The 7,802-nt window shown below is 40.2% G+C and overlaps 1 pseudogene; it reads left to right on the top strand.

Annotated features, from left to right (window-relative positions):
• The first annotated feature begins 287 nt into the window (after window positions 1–287).
• On the top strand, window positions 288–353 carry LOC132215066 (U2 spliceosomal RNA; annotated as a pseudogene).
• The last annotated feature ends 7,449 nt before the right edge of the window (window positions 354–7,802 follow it).

Below are 7,802 nucleotides of genomic sequence, written 5' to 3'. Positions count from 1 at the left end.
ACTTTTTTTCAATTTCTACTTTCTGATATACTGAATGAATAATTGAATGACTACATTTATAGGTTTCAAAAATTACATTATAATTCTGAAGGAAAAGCAATAGTAATTGTTAGATAGAATGCAGTAAATGTCTTAGTTCACATCTTCTTGTAGGTTTACAGAGGTAGGCCCAATTTTAGAAAAAAAACATTTTTTCTGCATAGTATTTTAAAAATTGATACACTGTTATTTTAAAATCATAGCTTGGTTATATCAAAATGTAATTTACATCTTAATTTATTAAATCTATCGCTTCTCGGCCTTTTGGCTAAGATCAAGTGTAGTATTAAATCTATGATATTATTGCATCCTACAATCAGATAAACTGTTTTCATATCCAATAAATATTTTTATAAGATATTTATAAGCACATATACACTGCACATTCTAGTATTAAATAAAATGTGGGGCGGCTGCTAATCTAGATTTTTCTACCAATCAGAGAATTAGGATTTTTTGAAAAGTATGTTTGATCCTCTATATTAGCAGATTTTATATTTGTAAGCTTGCCGACTTCCTAAATTTATTTGTAGCCACCAGTCAACACTCATGGAGCTTTTGCAGCTATTTGAAGACAGGCACAGAAAGGCAAACAATTCGTGTAGCCTGACATGTACAGTTCCCTCTGAGGAGGGACAAGGCCAGGCTCTGCCTTCCTGTTTCAGTTCTCAGATTACAAATAAATGTTCTTTCACTGTTTATTTAGTGCTACATGGTTCACATTTTTGTGCCTTCTGTTGGTGATTTTGCTGCTTCAAATGTCTGCCAAAGGTAGTGCCGAAGTGCTGTTTATTGTTCCTAAGTGCAAAAAGACTAGGCTGTGCCACGGGGAGAAAATGCACGTGTTAGATAAGTCTCCTGCCGTCGGCCATGAGTTCAATGTTAATGAATCAAAAACATTTATTAAATAAGTGTCCTTTAAACAAATAAAAATATATGAAACAAAGTTATGTATTGATAGGTTGATGAAAATGTGTCCAAACGCTTGTAGGAAGCTCACTCTGTATTTCCCCTAAGAGCAATATTGATATTCACCATTTTAGTGTTTGCGGTAAGTATACAGATCATAACTACCATGGATAACAGGAATTGCTTATATTTTATGGATTTGTCCCCCGTCTCTGATTACTGGGTCCAAATAAAACTAATGTTCTACTTATCTCGTACCATATTTCGTATAGCATCGACCTATGAACTAAGAGGTCATAGTCCCATTCCCAGTCAGGGCACATGCAGGAGGCAGCCAACCAGTGATTTTCTCTCATCATTGATGTTTCTGTCTCTCTCTCTCCCTCTCTCTTCCTCTTTGAAATCAACAAAAATATGTCTTTATATACAAAGCATTGCTATGGTTCTTCTTTCTATTTCTAATAATAGATATATTTTGTGCCAGGCACTGTGCACACAGTAGCTCATTTTATGTCATCAACTCAATAATCCCATGGATGAAAAAAAAACATGACACTCCTTATATATATTAAAAATATTGAGACTTATCTCTGAGTATTATGGCTAAAAACAAAATAATTGTAATATTCTCTAATATCACATTTAGATCATGATGAAAAGAAACTGGAACTCTTCAGAACTGATAGATTACAAAATGCTAATAAACACACACATACATGCAACAATGCAAATACACAATCACACACTCATAAAGTGGTATGTAATATAAACCAAGTCATTCTCTTGCCTTGTAAATTCTGTATTTTATAACAACTATAAAAATGTTTGATGGCATAGGAAAACTTCCTACACTGCATAATGAATCATTGTGCTATGCCAAATCAATAAGAATTGAAAATCTATAGAATTAGTAATATTATACTAAGCATTGTGAATTACAAACATATTGGGACATATACATTTCTCTAAAACAATTTATATTCTTGTTGCATGCACACACTTAAAATAGCTAAACAAAAGGGGTGATTCTAGTCAATATTTCCATGTGTTTGGTTATTTGGAAACATTGAGGTAGATTACTGGAGTTTTCCTTGTTCATTCCTATGATTTAAATTAGCTAATTTAGCTCTAGATAATTTTAAATTATGTAATTCCATAATGCAGGCCAACCACTAAAACCCTAGCAAAATCCCAAAGCTTCTTAGCTTTTAATGCTGGAGGCACCTCTACCTATCACACAGTCTTCCTTGGTAGGATCCTTCTAAACACCTGAAACTTGACTGTCATCTGTGGTGTTCACTATGCCATTTGAAATTGTATGCATACTGTTGCACCCAGCTCTTCCAGTGCTGGGAACTCTGTAAAATTTTTTTGCCAGACATTTCTAGTGCATGAAGTTGACCTCGCCAAAGAGTTTGGTGTCTCAACAACTATTCAGCCAGGGGTTGAGATGTCAGTCTCCCCTCTTAAAGGCAACTCCATTATTCAAGCTAGCTTCCAGGTAGTGAGAGAAAGACACCCCCACTCAACACACACATACAAAGACACACACAAGATATCTCAGACAAACACACATACCCATATATTCCCTAGGGGGTTATGAAAATGCTCAGACTCACTATAAAGCAGACTGTGTTTGTGTTTAAAAGTTTTCTTTAAAATATTATTATTCTTTCTATATAAATTCTGAAGTATATAGTGAAGAGTAAGAACTGCAAGAGTGTTTTTGGCCACCTCCTTGTAAGTCCTTTCTTTAGAATTTGTATTTTTTTTTAAATATATTTTATTGATTTTTTACAGAGAGGAAGGGAGAGGGATAGAGAGCTAGAAACATCGATCAGCTGCCTCCTGAACACCCCCCACTGGGGATGTGCCCGCAACCAAGGTACATGCCCTTGACCGGAATCGAACCCGGGACCCTTCAGGCCGACGCTCTATCCGCTGAGCCAAACCGGTTAGGGCTAGAATTTGTATTTTTAATGGATGTGGGGAGGAGTGATCTGCCACCTCTTGTGTTTGGATTTGTATTCTAGCAAGTATGCATAGACAACAGGAAAAGTCCTGTTTTTATGAGAAATATCAGTTTCTGCCGGGGTCCAGCCCCAGCGGGTCCAGGGGTTCCCCAAAGGTGAGGACGGAGTCGGCGAAGAAGGAAGGACACGGAGACAGCATTCAGTTGATCAGCAGCCTATCCAGGATCTCTAGCCAGGATCTCCAGCCAAGTTCTGGTCTGGATCTCCAGCGAAGTTCTGGTTAGGATCTCTAGTCAGGTTCTGTAGCCATGTTCCCTCGCTAGGTTCTCCAGCCAGGTTCTGTCTGAGATCTCCAGCCAGGTTCGGTCACCAGGTTCTAGTCAGGTTCTCTTGCCATATTTCTGTAGTCAGGTTCAGTCCAGGATCTTTTGCCATGTTCTCTCCAGCGAAGTTCCTCTGTCTGTAGGTTCTGTGTAGGTTCTGTCTGTAGGTTCTCTCTTCTTAGTTCTGTGTTCTAAATTCTGTCTGTTGCTGTCTTGTTACATCTGTATTTATACCAGTTGATTCAATCCTATCAATCTCTATTACAAAGGTTAGGGCGTTTCTTATCTCCATTCCAGGGAGTAAAGATTATGTAGCTTAAGCATGATTGTTCGTAGTTAAAGTGATTAATTACCCGCCTGGCACTTAGTTGAGGGGTTTTATTCCCTCCCTAACTTCAGGGGAAAATCCCTACCTGGGGATTCAACCTTTCTCGGAGAGGTGACCTTGGTTAAAACACATAGTGCCAAGAAGGTGAGCAAACATATTAAGAACCGTATGCTATATATGCCAGGTCCCTTGAAACAGCAAGCATGGACCGGCTCCCGGCAAGTTTCGATGTAGATGCTAACTCTAGCATTCTGTCATATTAATTGCTTCATTATAATATTAGAATCCTAGTGTTTTCTCTGTTCTTTGTGAACTTTTATAATTTTGAAATACATAGCTTTTAAATCTGTGGCCAGATTCTGCCACTGCAAAATTCATAGAATGTAAGGAAAATGAGCTCTGAGACAAAAGGTGATTTAACACATTTGAGTCAGTTGACCAACAGTTGTATTGGTCAAGTGTTTCTCAAGGTAATTAAGAAAATACATGTTAAGGAGAACTACACACACCCCTGACTATAACAGGAGACATAGTCTCATTTTTTTCACAGACTTAGGGTGCTGCAGCCTTCTAAGGCAAGAGGGGATTATGCTGGTGATATTGATGCACAGCTTCAAATCTCCCAGCATTTGCTGAAAGCCCAGTTTGGCCAGCAGCTGAGGTGTCATTATGGAAAGCCATGTTCTATCAGCATCTAAGGAAGGGATCAGGGCTAAAGTGGTTATACTTTTCCAAAAGTAAAAAATAAAAAGCCATAGAGGAAAATGTTTATTTTTATCAAGTAATTTCAGTATGCCATTTTTAAGACTAGCCATTTTCCTTCTACTGTTATAATAAATAGGCTTCTTTTGCTTTCTCTATATATTATTCTGGGTAGAGACTAGTATAAGATAAATTCTTAAAAAGTAGTTCCTGCTATTCTCAAAGCTTAGTATGTGCCTTTAAGAAAGTATAAAGTGTAACTTATTGTCTCATGTAATGGATGATCTCCAGCTAAAGTTTCAGAAGGAGTTCATTTTTGTTTTTTCATTTTTACATAAAGTTTTCTTCCTAGGAAAACAGGTGGAAAATTGAGGCTACAATTTTTATTTTAGTGCCACTCACATTTGAAGGTTTGTTTTTTGTTTGTTTAATCCATGTGCTCCAGAAGATCAAATATCATTTTTTAGTTAGGGAAAAATTGTGAGTCGTGGGTGTGTTTAATTATATAAATAGGCAAGATATTTCCTTTAGATTTCTAGGGGAAAAGTGACACTAACAAAAATAATGGAATTAATGTTCCTAAAGCAGGTCACTGTATCTCTTCCCTGAGTACAGAAAAAGTTTGAGGGGCACAAATGTTCCTGGAAGCAGAGGGTGCTAGAAGCTCAATTGCCAATGTTCTTATCCTTGCTCAGAGGTTCCATTTTTGTACCAATCAGTGATTTCTAAAACTTCTATACTAGTGAATTGTATACCGACATTATTTATTCCACCTCCACCAGGTACTTTTTCCATATCAATAAAACAGACAGTTGAGCACAATTTGATCTTTGGCAGAGCTGCAAACAGAACCCATCCTTTCCTCTCATGTTTTACTTCCATAGTGCCCATGCACATAAAAGTGACAGCTAAATGAAAACCACTTATAAGATCTAGTTCTTATTTTTTCTGACAGGTTGATGACTTCTCATCAAAGTGCTTGTATGAATGCCCTACAAATTTCGAGGGTTTGGAATTAAACATGAGCCGGGATATTTAATATAATATCTAATCTAATAATAGACAAACATGGTAATTGACCATACCTTTGCTACACTTCCCATGGGCTAATCGGGGCGATATGCAAATGAACTGCCAACAAAGATGGCGGTTAATTTGCATATGTAGGCGCAATGCTGGGAGGTGAAAGGGGAAGGACGGGAGAAGCTGCCTGCCGCTGACGGTGATCCAAAACCCAGGCGGCAGGCAAGAGCTGGGTGGCGGGGCAAAGGCAGCCTCTTCCTTGCCCTGCCCTGTGATCGGAGAACCGGGGCCACCATTGCCCAGTTGGTGATCAGAGAAGCCGGGTGGGGCAGGGAAGAGGCGGACACCAGCAACCGCCTCTTTCCTGCCCCCCCACCCCCACCCCCTGTCCAGTGATTGGAAACCCAGGCAGCAGGCAAGATCTGGGTGGCAGGGCAAAGACAGATAACCAGGGCCGCCTTTGCCCAGCGCGAACTATGCAGCTGGGAGAGGGGTGCCGGGCCGCTGGGAACAGGAACTATGCAGCTGGGAAAGGGGCACCAGGCCACTGGGAGCAGGGCAGGAACTTCCCGGGATGGGCGTCAGGCAGCTGGGAGTGGGGCGCAAACTATGCAGCTGGGAGAGGGGCGCCGGGCCACTGGGAGCAGGGCAGGAACTTCCCAGGGTGGGCATCAGGCAGCGGAGTAGCTGCTTGCTCATTCATTCACTCATTCACTTACTCACTCATTATTCACTCACTGACTCAGCAAACCCTCTCAGGTCCCTGGCACCAGGCCAGGCACTGAAGTTGAAGCAGGATAAGACAGAACTATGTCCTCAAGATGTTAGTAATTCAGTAGGGCGAAGCAGGCACATGAACGAGGCAGTTGTATGCACAGATGCACTGTACTGGGTTCGGTGAGGGCTGTAACTAACACCGACTTTGTTCTCTTGATAAAATGGGGCCTCGGGAGCCAGGCCACCCCAAGCCTGTAGGCCTGTGCCTAGGCCAGGAGCGGCCGGGGTCCTGGAACATGACAGAGGGTGCTGGTCGGGCTGAGGAGTCTGGCCCCACTCCTCACCCCTCCACCCCCAAGTGAACCAATTTTTGTGCACCGGGCTACTAATATTCTTAATATTTCATTTAGCTTGGGATCAGATTTGAGATTTTTTTTTTGCCATTAGTTTTTACCTTAATTTGTATACTTTGATTCATTCAGTTCTGATTATGACGTAAAGACATGGAATGGACAGATTTGGAGAACTGGAGGTGACTCTGAGGATGATACAGTATCTCCCAGAGCTGGGTTAGAAGCATTAAAGATGGACATGAGACATACAGGATGATATGTGCCCATTTGCCCAAGACAGTCTGTCTTACATTTGAACTGTTATCCCAAAGTAATTACTAATGCCTCCTTCACACATAGAATGTCCTACTTTGATCAGTTAGATAATCACTGTAGAATAAATCCCTCTGGTTACAAGGTGAGAGTCAATGACTTTTATTCAAACTGGAGCTGGGATACTAATTCCTGAGCTCATCCTTTTCTTTCCCCACTTTTTCCAGTGACATTAGGAACAAACAACCAAGATTATCATATTTATTAGTTTTCCAAAACAATGTTAGAAAATATCATGAACACAGTCACATAGTTCCTTGTTTCTTATAAAGTGGTTGATTAGGAATATCCAATGGAGATATTCTTTTGTATCTTTATAAACAGTTCACAACATGGACTAGCAATTGTGTCTTTACTAATGCAACTGGAGTCTTTGGTGTCTTTAGGTCTGATCAGATGATTGAGCTAATTCCAGACCCCTGGAACGGATTTAGAAAACTCATCCTTAACATTCCATTCCCCTAGAACCACTCATTGTATCAAAACCTCTGTCGGGGTGCTCCGGAAAAACAGAACTAAAAGGAGAATATACACATGAAAAATGGATTCATGCAATTATGGAGACTGGAAAGTCCCATGATGCCATGAGCAAATTGAAGAATCAAGAAATTCAGTGGTATAGTTCAGTCAGAGCCCCAAAGCCTGGCAATCAGGGGAGCTGATGGCTTAATTTTCAGGGCAGGAGAAGACTGATGTTTCAGTCTGTGCAGTCAGGAAGAGAGGGGATGAAATTTCTGTTCCTCAGCCTTCCCTTTTATTCAGGTCGTCATCAGATTGTGCGGTGCCCACACACAGTGGGAGAGTCATCTGCTTTACTCAGTATATTGATTTAAGGTTAATCTCATCCAGAAACACCCTCTTGGACACACTTAGGGTAATGTTTACTAGTATCTAAATATCCGGGCACTCTGTGATGCAGTCAAGTTTACAAATAAAATTAACTATCACACATATGGATATACTAAATAAAATAATATGTAAATTTATTTATGAGCAAACTGCGGCTCTGAAAGTTTGAGTAACAAGCCTAAGCATGCACAGTACAGACATCCAGAATCAGGATTTTATACTTGTGTATGGGAAATGCCGTTTCCACGATGCGGCATTGCCTCAGTATATATCT

Source organism: Myotis daubentonii, chromosome 13 (genome assembly GCF_963259705.1).
Source record: "Myotis daubentonii chromosome 13, mMyoDau2.1, whole genome shotgun sequence".
Lineage (NCBI taxonomy): Eukaryota > Metazoa > Chordata > Mammalia > Chiroptera > Vespertilionidae > Myotis > Myotis daubentonii.
Note: the sequence above shows the minus strand (reverse complement) of the source record. Positions and strands in the feature narration are given on the sequence as shown.